This window comes from Dreissena polymorpha, chromosome 5 (assembly GCF_020536995.1).
Source record: "Dreissena polymorpha isolate Duluth1 chromosome 5, UMN_Dpol_1.0, whole genome shotgun sequence".
NCBI classification, from domain to species: domain Eukaryota; kingdom Metazoa; phylum Mollusca; class Bivalvia; order Myida; family Dreissenidae; genus Dreissena; species Dreissena polymorpha.
This window is the reverse complement of record NC_068359.1, coordinates 92,031,662-92,044,748: the sequence shown is the minus strand read 5'-3', so window position 1 is coordinate 92,044,748 and position 13,087 is coordinate 92,031,662.

Genomic DNA, 13,087 nt, shown 5'->3' with positions numbered 1-13,087 from the left:
GTCTTAGCAAAAACAATAATGCAAAACGTATTATATAAATGATTTAAAAATAACATAGAATAGAATTTTCAATGATTTTTAACTCCGGCAGATGTTAGATGTAAGGCAAGTGTCCAGGCACTATAACTACACTTCATTATTTAAAACTTAGAAGCGTACAAAAATATATTCTTTTAACTCGGTATGCATATGCACCGATATTTGAGGATTTTGATGGAATAATTTTTATAAAGACGCTTGGTGAATGCATAAAAACATAATCTTATCACATATGAGATAATTGGAAATTGGATTTGAGTATGAGATGCGTAACAAAATTTACAACGGTATTGCGTTATCTCATAAAAGGTTTTAAATAATTGGTCCTCCAAGAATTCGTTAAGCGTCACGAAGGCTCGAGACAGAGCGGGTTTCAACGTTATGAAAATCTCGTATTATGTCTTGAAAAACGTCATGTCACAATAGTTCCCTACTGTAAGCGTAACATTGGTTCCTGGCTAAGACGAACAATAATTTTGTCGCTTCCACCGCGTATAGATTACAGACTTTATAACTGTGCAAATTGTGAACTTGTAACATTGCAAGATGTAAAGATACGCGTTGACCAATCTAGACGTGTTTACATGCTCACAGTGGAAATTGTCAGTTCGTTAAAGTTACTGTTGCAAATTTGTATAATGAAGCGTTGGAGTTGTGACAAAGTTTTGTGCATTGTGTATGCGATTTAAAAATACAAGTAAATGTATATTTTACATTTTGAACATTTACGTTTTTATTCATTGAACAGTTTCAATTGGATAATGCACAAGATGAACATTTGAGTTGTCTCCATCGTAAAAACTAACATTGTTGAAAATTGAAACATTAAATATCAAACCTTGTTTATTTGAACGGTTATTATTTGACATGTATGTATAATCTATAATTGCAACATGAAACATATTAACTGAAAACTCAACACGGGCAACATTTCTTGTGATAAATAATATTGGCGGTCTTTCCCTTCCATAGTTTCAAGGCAATATATGTTGAGATTAAAACGTACAAGTAGTCACGTGGATTCCATGAAATGAATTGTTAACCTAGTTAAGGTAACATTTTTAACGGGTACATACACCCACAAGCAAATATTCGTACCCCACTGGGGCTTTATGCAGTCGCGCCAAATATACTACATTTTACCGGAATTTCTCTATCCAAAGGAAAGTTTTGAAGGGTTCATTCATCATAGTTTGCTTCCCAAATATATATATTCAAAAAATAAATACATAATTTACTATCGCTAAACATAATTTGATTGAAAGTATGGTGATCAGGCTCGATCAATTGGACAAATAAAAAATGTCTCTGAACTGTACGATTGAATACGATACTCCAGTAATAAAATGCCTAGCAGTCAGACGTAACTTGCTATCCATTAAGTGTTTATACCGATTTTATATATTCAGATAATGTGGGTAATTATTGCAATTTTCAATATTTGTCTAGATAATCTGGGGAAAAAGGAAACTTAAGTTCGTATTCAATACAAGCCCGTTTGCACGAAGGTGAATTCTAAAATCTGACACACAATCTTCATTTTCAATCAATGTTCATGTAAACCCTAATTATTACGATCACAGCTGAAATAAACCCAAACGTTTGGCAGTCGAGTGGAAATATTATATTTTCATCAAGCTTTTGAAAACCTCTGTAAAACAATCACACTGGTCACAATATGCTTGCGTTCCAATGTCCTTCATAGATTTTCCAAAATGTAACTTCAACGTTCCTCACCCAATATTACTCATCTCACTTTACTACAAATGCCAAGATAAGACGGCATGTTGCTTTAAACACACGCTTACCTTCCTCAAAGGTCAAAGTCATACTTAGGGGCATACAAATCATTGCAAACACAGATTGGCATGACTGTAACTGTATCGTTAATAATGCACTTAAAACATAACTTGAAACACACATCCAATATGAGGGCATTTCAAGATTAGGGGTTAATTTGGCTATAAACATAATTTAAGGCCTGTATCTTCGTTATCATGCTATTTTTAAAAAAACTTACAACAATGGTCTCCATGATGAGATATCGCTGCTTGTGCAATACCCCTCTCCATACCTCAAATAGCTTGTCCGGATCGTAACGTCATCATTTATCATGCACTTTTAAAGTACTATATAACGAATATTCACCATGCGGAGAAAAACAAAAGTGTTTCAACCGACACCCTTAGTCTTAGGTCCATGTAAACAAAAGGAGTCAGAAATCAGGACCAAATTGTATTATCATGACTGGTCATACAAATATATTACTTAAGTTGTTTTCACTTTTAAGACATTGTGTTACATGTAGGTACTTTGACAATGTGCAGATGGCTAGTCGTCTTTTAAACATAACTTCTGGCTCGAGTAAGGGTCAACTTCAATTGTTAAATTTGCAATAAGGGAATTGTACAGTTTGTCTGGAATGTAACTTCATTGATCAGCGCTTGAAAAGGTTCCTAATAAAGCAGTTTCTCAATTATAATATGGCGTCTCATTTAAACACGCTGGGTCTTCACAAAATACTATGGAATCCCATAGCGAAATATCATCTTAAGGATCGTATCAGGCTGACAAACGACCCGTATTTCTTTATATACAGATGCTCTAGTTATGAACAACAAGAAAGCGTGCTGATGGTTAAGTTTTGCGTTTTACAAACTAGTAAAACGTGATGGCGAATTTAGGCAGGTGATATATAAATCATCGAGCATATATCGTGATTGGGTTAAGTATTTGTATCATGGCTGGCCGCTTTCTGTCGAAAAGTTCAATAAGATATGATTAAACAAACGTAAAAGAACAGGAAGTGAGAAAGACGAACTAAGTTCCTATCGTAGCTAAATTGTATATATCGATAAATAGACAATTCAAACATATTAATTCATGAAACTAACTTTAGTAAAGTACGTTTTTGTGTGAATTAGTGTCCATAATCTGGTTTTATAATGTGTATGTGGTTATCTGTACATAAAATATATAAAAAAAACACACTAAATATTGATATTCTCCTTATTTCCGCGTGTAAACATAATTTAACTTATAGTATTAGCATAAACTATGCAAGGAATTTTGAGAGCAGTCATGAAGTAGGATCTACAGTATTTGATCTTACTATCATATACAATTGACGAAATAATAATCAAAATCATAATCTTTGATAATATTATATTAATAAAGAATATTACATTTTTAAAGAAATTAAACATACCTAACTGATACAAACGCATGGCTCTTTACTTTGGACGATCGATACCAAGAGTACACGTTCTTTCATGCGTGTCATGCTATGTGTGGACGGTTACTAGAATTTGTCGAATTTTAAATTCCTAAAGTCGTTAAACGATAAATGTTTATATTGCAATTCATAACCAGAGTACAATTAGGAAAAGGCCACTTAGATTAAAGCTCGAGTTATGCATACAAATAAAGGAGAATGTGCATACACTGCTTACCACGCGCTAGATGCGAATGTAAATAATTTGAATTACACCTGTTTGTTCAAATTGTAATCGAACACACGTAGACATCAGCTATTATTTGGACAATAAAAGGCTCTACCACAATATCATTTACCTATTTTCAGGACAATTAAAACATACAAAAAAAACAGATACAAAAATTTATTTATATTCAGTACAGTACATTGATTAATTAATTATTTAGTTATTTTGCAAAAAAACACACAACAACACACACCTAACAAAAAGAAGGACAAACTGTAAAACATCATGGGTTAAAGGCATTGAATCCCTCTGGTATGACGCTCGTGTTTTAATCAACCCACACTACTCACACAGAATATGTGTATTTTGATGATGAGCTTTCAAATCGTTTAATAGTTAAAAAAACATTACCGCAGATGATGTTCAACTCCTTAAACATTTAAAATAACACGAAAACTTAATTGCATACGCAGGATACTTGTAGCATATTTGTATTTGAATTTTGAACGAGCTAGTCAATATCATAAAAGTATTACTTAGCTATATACAAGTGTTACTATTTAACACAAAGATTAAGAAACAATAAGACCCAATGCCTATATTAAATAAAAAGATGATTACACGGATGATAACTGAAAGTATATTGCAAACAAACTAATATAATATAAGCTAAGAAATTGTTGCTTTTGCTGTTTTTCTTGTTTAACTGTTCTTACGATATTTTGATAGATATTATATTATACGCACGTAATAAAATCTGCATATGTATTATTTAGATGTAAACCACACCATTATTTTAATAGGTAAATTAAACACATATACATATATATTCAAATCAATTAGTAAATATAGATACATAGATATATGATTGATTGCATTGCAATAACATTTAGGTTGTGTTTGAACAAACGACGCAGGCAAGTTCTGCACCATCGATATACGGAGGACATTTTAATGAACCGCACCGACCTTCGACGTTGAAGAAAAGAGATCCATTCAGGTCGGCAAAGCTGGAATGCAGCGCCTCGGCGTTTCTATCCACGCAGACATATCCTTTGCCGTTTTATTGATAATCCTCCGCCATCAGGTATTCCTGGTACTTTTTGGTCCATCCGTTGTAGCACGATGTTCGGCCAGGTATAATCAAAGTTGTCTTCCCTCGAGCAAGACAAACAGAGCAAGGAACGTCGTAATTGTAGAGATCGCCGAAAGCTGGATGATTAGTTGCTGCCTGCTACTCAGCCCCATATATCAGGGATCTTGAAGCATCACTAACTTGATTGTAATTGTCATACTCTGGGTCGTTTGGCAAGCAAATGTATTCACCTGAGCCGGAAGGGGTATAATGTCCACCGACTGCCTGTCCTATATATACCATCGTCGTAGATGTCACGTTCGAAAAAGTTTTCATGCCCCAGTGAATGTACGTTGACGAATTACGTTGTGTCAGCGGAGACGGTGTTGATCCACCTGAATAAATAAGTATACTGCATGATAAATTGCAATGCAATTCAATGTGTCATAAACTAAAATAATAGAACGAGTGAATAGTTATCAACTCCATTCATTATTACTAATTTAAAACAAACTGACATTGTAAAGGACACTAGGACCTATACAAGTATTCAGAATGTCATAGATGAATATATATGAAATAGAAATCTATTGTTGTAAGAGACATTTGTGTTCTAATCATGCTTTAAACAGTCACATATTTGTTTTATTTTCGCGCATTTACTTTTCGCATGAATACATTAAATGTGATTATTGTAATTAATAGGGCATCGGTTACGAAAATATGTTATGCCGTTAAAAAATAATTGATAATTTAATAGGACATTCATCCAATGTATAATGGCTTAAAAGTAAGACTTTGCAAATGTTTGCTCATTGTTTATTTTTTATACCAAGTTAAAAAAATAGCTCATAAAATATTGTTTACTCAAAATGCGTTATTGTATAACTTGAACGTCGATTTCATAATGATAAAAGAATATGCTTCGATATTTATTTTAAGGTGCTTTGGATGTCCTTTAGGGTTCTTTGGTTGTTAATTTGTACGAGTAATGACATTTCAAATATCCCATAAGATAGTCAATATATATAATGATTTGTCCGACAACGACATTTAATTGCATTTAAACTTACGCATCCAAACTTAAGCTACGTATAACTAATGACACAGGACAACAAGTATGAGTTTCTTCAATAAAGCTTATTGCCTTGGATTTGTCTTTCCAAAGCAGCAATCCTTGCAGTAGCGTCGGCTTTAAAATTTTCCAGAGAAAACAGTTTCTCGAGAACACCTTTCTCGTATTCAAACCGGTTTGGTGTATAATTTATACACGCGGGTTCTTCACATAACACTTCGACGCCCAGCAGGTACCACACAACAAGAAGTCCTCGAATCATATTAAGGCTCATGTCGACCGATAACTCGTTAAGTTTTCGTTAGGTGTTCGAGTTTTATATACGGGAGCACGTCGATGAAACGTGGCTTCGCACCGATTGGTAGAACTTTTACACGAATAGAAAGCCTTTTGGTTGTATTTGCGCAATGCATGCGTTGTTTCGTAGTGCGTATCGTGGACAATTTTGCAATGTCTAAATTTGATTCTTTGATTTGTTCTTTTTGTGTACATTAATGGTAGTCTATGAAAGTTTACATTATACTGCCTTCGGTGTGTAGTTTTAAATAGTGCGATATTTGAACAATGTAAGTTCCCAATAATTTACCGAGATGTTAAGTACATTGTCCGTGTTTCACTTTTGGTACGAAATCTATAGTGTTTGTAATATTTGCAATATAAAAGCAGAATCCTAACCCGCATCGGTGAAATACGGACAGCCTTCGATCAGATGAATAACATATGGGAACCCAGCGCAACATCACGATTAGGCTATTCAATATTATCGCGAAGCCTGTTCTACTCTACGGAGCAGAGACCTCATGAACCACCACCAGCTATATGGAGAAAGTTCAGGTCTTTATCAACATCAGCCACAGGAGGACCCTTAAGATCCACTGGAAAAAACAAGATTTATGGAAAAGAACACAGCAGCAGCCAGTTTAACGGGACAACAGGCGACGATAATATGAGACGATTTATTTTTTTATCCAAATTTGTAATTTATCAATGACATGTTTTTGAAACCAATATTCAATAGTAATATCAATTAAACACTAATAGCTCACACTAGTAATAAACCCATATATGAATAATAGTGTGTTAATCCTCAATCCTAAATGCTCTTATATGTATTAAAAAACCCTTACCAGAACAATTTTAAGTTAATGTGTGTATATTTTGTGTTGTTTTGTGAACAATTCTACGATTATTTACCTCAATTTAATAGTAATGTTATTATTTGTAATTGAATTTTGGATGAGTTATAGGTTTTTTTATAATTACATAATAGTAAATGAATATTGGTAGATGAAACACTATTTTCTTATATGATTTACAATAATGTTACAAATATAAGATAGTGGCATTGTACATGAAATGTTGGACTACCACACGGAGCGGGAAAAAAGTTATAAAACTCCTGTAACAAACGTTTAAACACAAATAACGAAAAAAAGTCTGATGTTTGTATTATTCCATCCTGAAACTTACACTCAAATACCACACATTGTGTACATTTAAATCATGTTGTTGGAAATGTGATTATAATATGAATGAATTATACGCCTTTGATAAAACTTAATATGAAGTATCCTTACAGGATTACCGCATCCATATACGAAGTTAAATTTGCTTCGATGATTTGTTCGTGGTTGTGTTTCTCTTTGAATAATGCTTGAGACATCGGATACTAATGATCCGAATTTAAGGAAAATTAATATGAAGCATCCTTCAGAGGTAAAATATTAAACGCATGTTGTCACGTCGTTCTGGGTAAATCGCTTGGAGGGACTACTTTCAATTTAAGTTCTGATAAAGTTTACATGAGGGTATTATCATGTGGTTCTTGTCTATTTATTCTTTCACGAACTTATTATCCGTTATAAATGATTTGATTCCAGGAACGATCTCGAATATATATCATCTAATTTAACTGTATTCAGCATCCCAAAATTGCGGGCAAGCACATGTTGTCAAGTGGTTTTGCTCGAATCAGTTTTCAGATAGTAACTGTCCTTCGATAAATTGCATGTTTTGTATTAATTGCTTGTTTCTGCTCTTTAACTCTTGAATATATTATCCGAATGTGTTTAAACGTGTTAAGTAGATAAGTTTTATGTCAATATATTGAACATTTGCAGAACTTTTTTCTGTTAAAAATCAGTGTATTTATACCTCCAATTTAATGAAACTTTATACAGTTATACAGTTTTTAATGATGGGCAAGCATATATTTTCAGGCCGTTCCATTGCAATAGCCTTTCAGGGAGTTATTAACTTCATTTAAATGTGATTTATGTAGTTGACACTTGTTTGTTGTTTCATTTTATCGTTCGTCAAAAAGTTGTAACTCTGTTGCTCTGGTATCTTCAATACCATTGAGTAATTAAATTGAATGCGTTTTAATTCCCTTTTATTATTGTTTAATATGAGTTACAATGCTATGACGTTAAATTTTATTTACACTTAAATGTATTATGAATATTGCGTTGCCAAGTGCGAGGTTGAGCGCTCTATAACCGGTTTAAACCCCAAATGCTTTGCATTGACCGTTCCAAGGCGGTGACCCCAGCTTTATTCATATTTTGTGTTTATGTTGGTTTGTATTGTGCTGTATTGTGCTGTTTTGGGCATTCGGTCACTTGCCTTAAATAAAGGACCAACTAATTGTTTTTAATGAGAATTCAATACTGCTCCAGCAGCTGGAGTTTCACTTCTTTATATTGTATATAGCTGTACAGGATCTTTGAAACTCAAAAGCAACTTGAAATTACATTTTATGAAGCTTCCATTCGAATGGATCATGTGCATATTTTAAGGTTGTTCTGATCTATTGATCTTGTATGGAGTATGTTGTGTCCTTGCTTACAACTGATGCGTTGAAAATGCGCATAATCGAAGACCATCCATCACGTGCACGGATATTCTTGTTTTGCCTATATGGACGTGTTGATAACATTGAAGCTAAACCTTCTAGCATAAAAGATTGGTCTTCATTTGTGACTGAGGTATTAGGTATATGCCGTTCACCGATTCGTCGATTTCCTGCTTTAATTATAAAAACGTCCATACTAGTAAAGCACCATCAAACAAAGATACCACGGATCGCATTATATATATAAAATTCTCACTTCGCTACGTAGGCACCTAACATACACCAGCATAGCGCATTCAAAAAACTAATGGTACTTAAATCTCTCATATACTAGTAACCAACAAAATAATGTAAACCGTCAACAATTAAAACACGGAACAGGTTTTCGGTGACCAGGTGCCTTAGGTGTATGTCGTACGCCGACTTCCTTCCCAAATTATAACACGATCACAAAAATATAGGGCCATCAAACAAATATACCAAAAAATCGCGATTATTTATATATACTAAATCAAACTTGTAAAGTTCAATTCAAGCACAGAGGAGGATTTCGATGATAGTCGGGTCAATTTATGAAAAAATACCACTCAACCTTCCAAAAATTGCTACAAAATGTATTTTCACTGATCCTGGTATGGTAGAATGCCCTTTATAACATATCAAAAGTTTACCAAAATCGAACCACCGGAAAGTTATTTTTCAAAAGGGCGACCAAGATGGCCGCCAAAACCTATGAATGATGATAACTATGTGAGTATCCACTTACATTTCATTATTTTGGTGTCTATACTTAGGTTTTGGGGGGCAAATAACACATTAAGATAAAAAATAATTATGTTAGTATATTACGTTACAGAGAAATCGAACATGGCGTCCAAATAACCGCTAATACAATGACCGCAAGTGCATAACTATTTACTCAAACGTGTTATTCTTTTTTCGCAATTTTATAATAAATAGTTTTTCATGTTTTGTTTTAAATATGTATCCCTAGTATAACCGTGTATTCCCTAATTGAAGCTCAAGCGTCATAAACAACAAAATATAAAAACAGACCACCATTATAAAAACATATCAGACCTGCGTGACTGCGTGTGCTAAACACTGCTTCATTATTGTTTTTTAGGGTTGCGTCAACAATGCCATTATATTAGGCCCTTTCTGTGCAAAATCAGATATGGCTGCTCTACGAAATCCGGAAAGTGCCATTTTGATAATAAATGGTTAAAAATTACTGTAACACCGTTTCAAAAACGCGAAAGTCGACAGGCGATATTATTAAAGCGATATTTGAACAGTACAAATGTCGCGTGTCGCTTCGTGTATCTCGCAAAATATCGAATATCGCTTCGTGTGTCGCGGTCTGAAATTAGACCGCGATACACAAGATTCGGATGATAAAGGTGATATTTGAATTATAAAATTGAATTATATTGTGAATCGCTTCGTGTGTCGCGCAAAATATAGTGTGTCGCTTCGTGTTTCGTCCTTTGAACGCGAGACACGATATTTTGCGCGATACTCAAAGCGACACAAACTATTTTGCGCAATAAACGAAGCGACACACGATAGTTTGCGCGATACACGAAGCGACACGCGATATTTACCACGATATAGCCTTTTGGGCTACCTACACAAGGGCGATATTTCGTGGTACATTCTCGCGCGTCGCTTCGTGTATCGCGCAAAATATCTTGTATCGCTTCGTGTGTCGCGCAAAATATCGTGTATAGCTTTGTGTGTCTTGTGTCGCCCTTAATGACAAAAGAGCGATATTATAGATGGCAAAATAAATGTTAACAATGTCAGATATATTTAAGGATTTATTCTTATACCTTAACATATCGGCATTAACTGCAAGAAAAACTGTCTTTTATGCGCTATAGATTTTTGCAAAGGTATTTCAATAACTTGAAATATTGCAAAATGAAGTTTTTAGCGGTGTTATTATATTCTGTCCAGCCCGTGTGTAAACCTCTGAAAACCCCGTTGATTCTGCAGCCTGTGTACGGAGCACGAAATGCTTCTTTTTAATAGGGAAATAAGTTAGATTAAACCACAATGACTAACCAACAAGTGACAACTATCGGTTCGTAGTTCTTTCGTACTACTGCTTGTTTCAGGTAAGCGACCCGGCCCCCGACCCTACCATCACACTGATGGCGTACCTGCACAGAAAGCGTATCCTTTCACCATAATGGCGAGTTATGTTTCCCATATTGATCTCATATAGGCGAAGTATGGGCAAGACACGTGGTGACAACTGGGATATTGCAAACTGTAGTATGTGGGTGCCGATTTTGTATATGGTAGTTAACTAAAAGTACATATACACTTCTATAACGCTATTGAACTTGATTTGACACACATGTAAATGTTGGTTTCTTTATATAACACGATATAAACGATGTCAAAACATCATCTTATTTTACTTATGTGATGACATAATTATATATTGTAGAATATTCACTATAATTTGTCACATGAATTTAAAGTGAATTATTTCCTAATCTAAATGTTAATAATTGCAGGATTTCAATTTGAATCATTGTTTACATAAGCCGACATTAAGCGTTCTAGATAATGTTCTTATTAAGATCCTATGTAAAACGAGCGTCCTAGATAGTGTTCTTATTAAGATCTTAGGTCAACGATGTAGAACGATAAACCCGTTTGATTCTCGCGGCTGTCCGGTAAGTGGAGTGGTAGGTTCACGCGCTTCTCACTTCGGCGACCCGGAGGCATGTGAGTTTGGTTGGTGGTCACCATTCCGGACGGATGGACTTCCCTCAGGAAACACCAGACTCCCCTCGCCCGATAACACATCAAAATTGAAAATCATTCACTCACAACTAAATAGCTGGAAATTGCAGATATCATTTAAAATTCGTCAAAACTTTCGTGAATATAGTAAGTACATAAGTTGGGAGTCCCGGGACTCACTTCATGTCCACACATAACCCAGCCGCGGTCAATGACGGACCTCATAAACTTCGAAATACACACGAAAACTTTGGCGGAACGGTGAATTAATTTTTGTCCTTGAAAATAAACTGCTTAAACCATGTAGACAATATAAAGGAAATTAAACCCTGTTTACATTACACATTTACTTGGCATAATTACTTGCTTGAAATGGTAAATATGTTCAGCAAAATTATTTCAAAGAAACATACAATGAGATAACCAAATATTTGAAAAGAACGACTGCCTAGCGGAAAGACTACCGCTCAACATACTATGGCCTGCGATCAGGTGGGGTAGGACTGCGGCTACGGTTCCGACACCTTTGAAAAAGCAACTGAAATATTAGCCTAAGTATACATTTAGGACTTAAGTCTTACAAATAATGTGTAGATGAAAGGATGTGAACGTCCATTAATTAAATTACTATTCAAATATTTGTTTTTACTCCATTTCTCAATTACTTGAGTGCATTACACACATTGGATGGATTGCGCTGTTTAATGTCTGTTCTACGGTGACGACCTTGTAAAGTTGCACCACTATCAGTCGAAACATGTGGACATAAGTTCTGTCCAGCCTGCGCATCCGCTAATGTGACTTTATAGTTGATTGCGTAGTTTCAGAACAGACATGTCGAAGGTGCAGACTGGCCTGGATCTAAGCTGGCCGCATATGCTATAAGACCTTTTTTGCGAGACGCGGGTCACATTGTCTACGACATAGAGCTTACAGAACCCACACTGATTTTTTATTCCCGAAAATACTCTTTATTATGTGCCTTCAACTCATTCTGCTCAGAAGGCCTACCGGGCTCAAAAGAAGGATGCGGCTCAGGCTGATGTAGCGCATGCACGGTGATGGTGTCATCGTATGCTTTCACAAACAAGCAGATAAAGTATCCTTGCATGAGAGAGAGATTATTCACTTATTATTTATTTATTGTGTGTGTGTGGGGGGATGATTTTTGTATAACCTTATCAAAAAGAACATCAAGAAACACGCGTTTAATTTATTAAATATAGGCATACCTGACCCAGAACTAACTCAAATGCACGTGATCGTTTCTGGTTTGAGTGTTTACTGAAATATTGAAGGGTAAATCTAGCCGTTTTAAATTGAAAAAAAAGGTTTATCTTTTTGATTAAAAAAAGCTATTAAATAAATTAAACAAATCACCATGCATAAAATTGCAAATATGTCATATATAATTACACATGTGAAATATTAGCAAAACCGTTACACTATGGAAAAAACGTCTAATTATATACGTAAGCTGTCATTGCACCACTACAAGTTGGACTTGCTGTTCAAATCAATCATCTACATCACTCGAAAGTAATTGTCGAATGCAGCGGATTTTGTGGAACCTGATATCCTGGGAAGTGATATAGATTTTTTGAAGATGTCTGTTCTCTCTGCGGGCGATAGTGTTGATCACAATACCATTGACGGCAAATGTACTTCTCATGGGATGGGTGTCAATACATCAAGTACCCCCGCATCACGAACACATTCTGATTCCACAAAAACAGGCCACATACTGTAGTAACCAATCTAATGCAGATTTCAAGCATCAGCAAGTGTGGTGTTCGATGGTTGCGAAGATGGTCCTTCTATCAAAGAGAAGAATGATC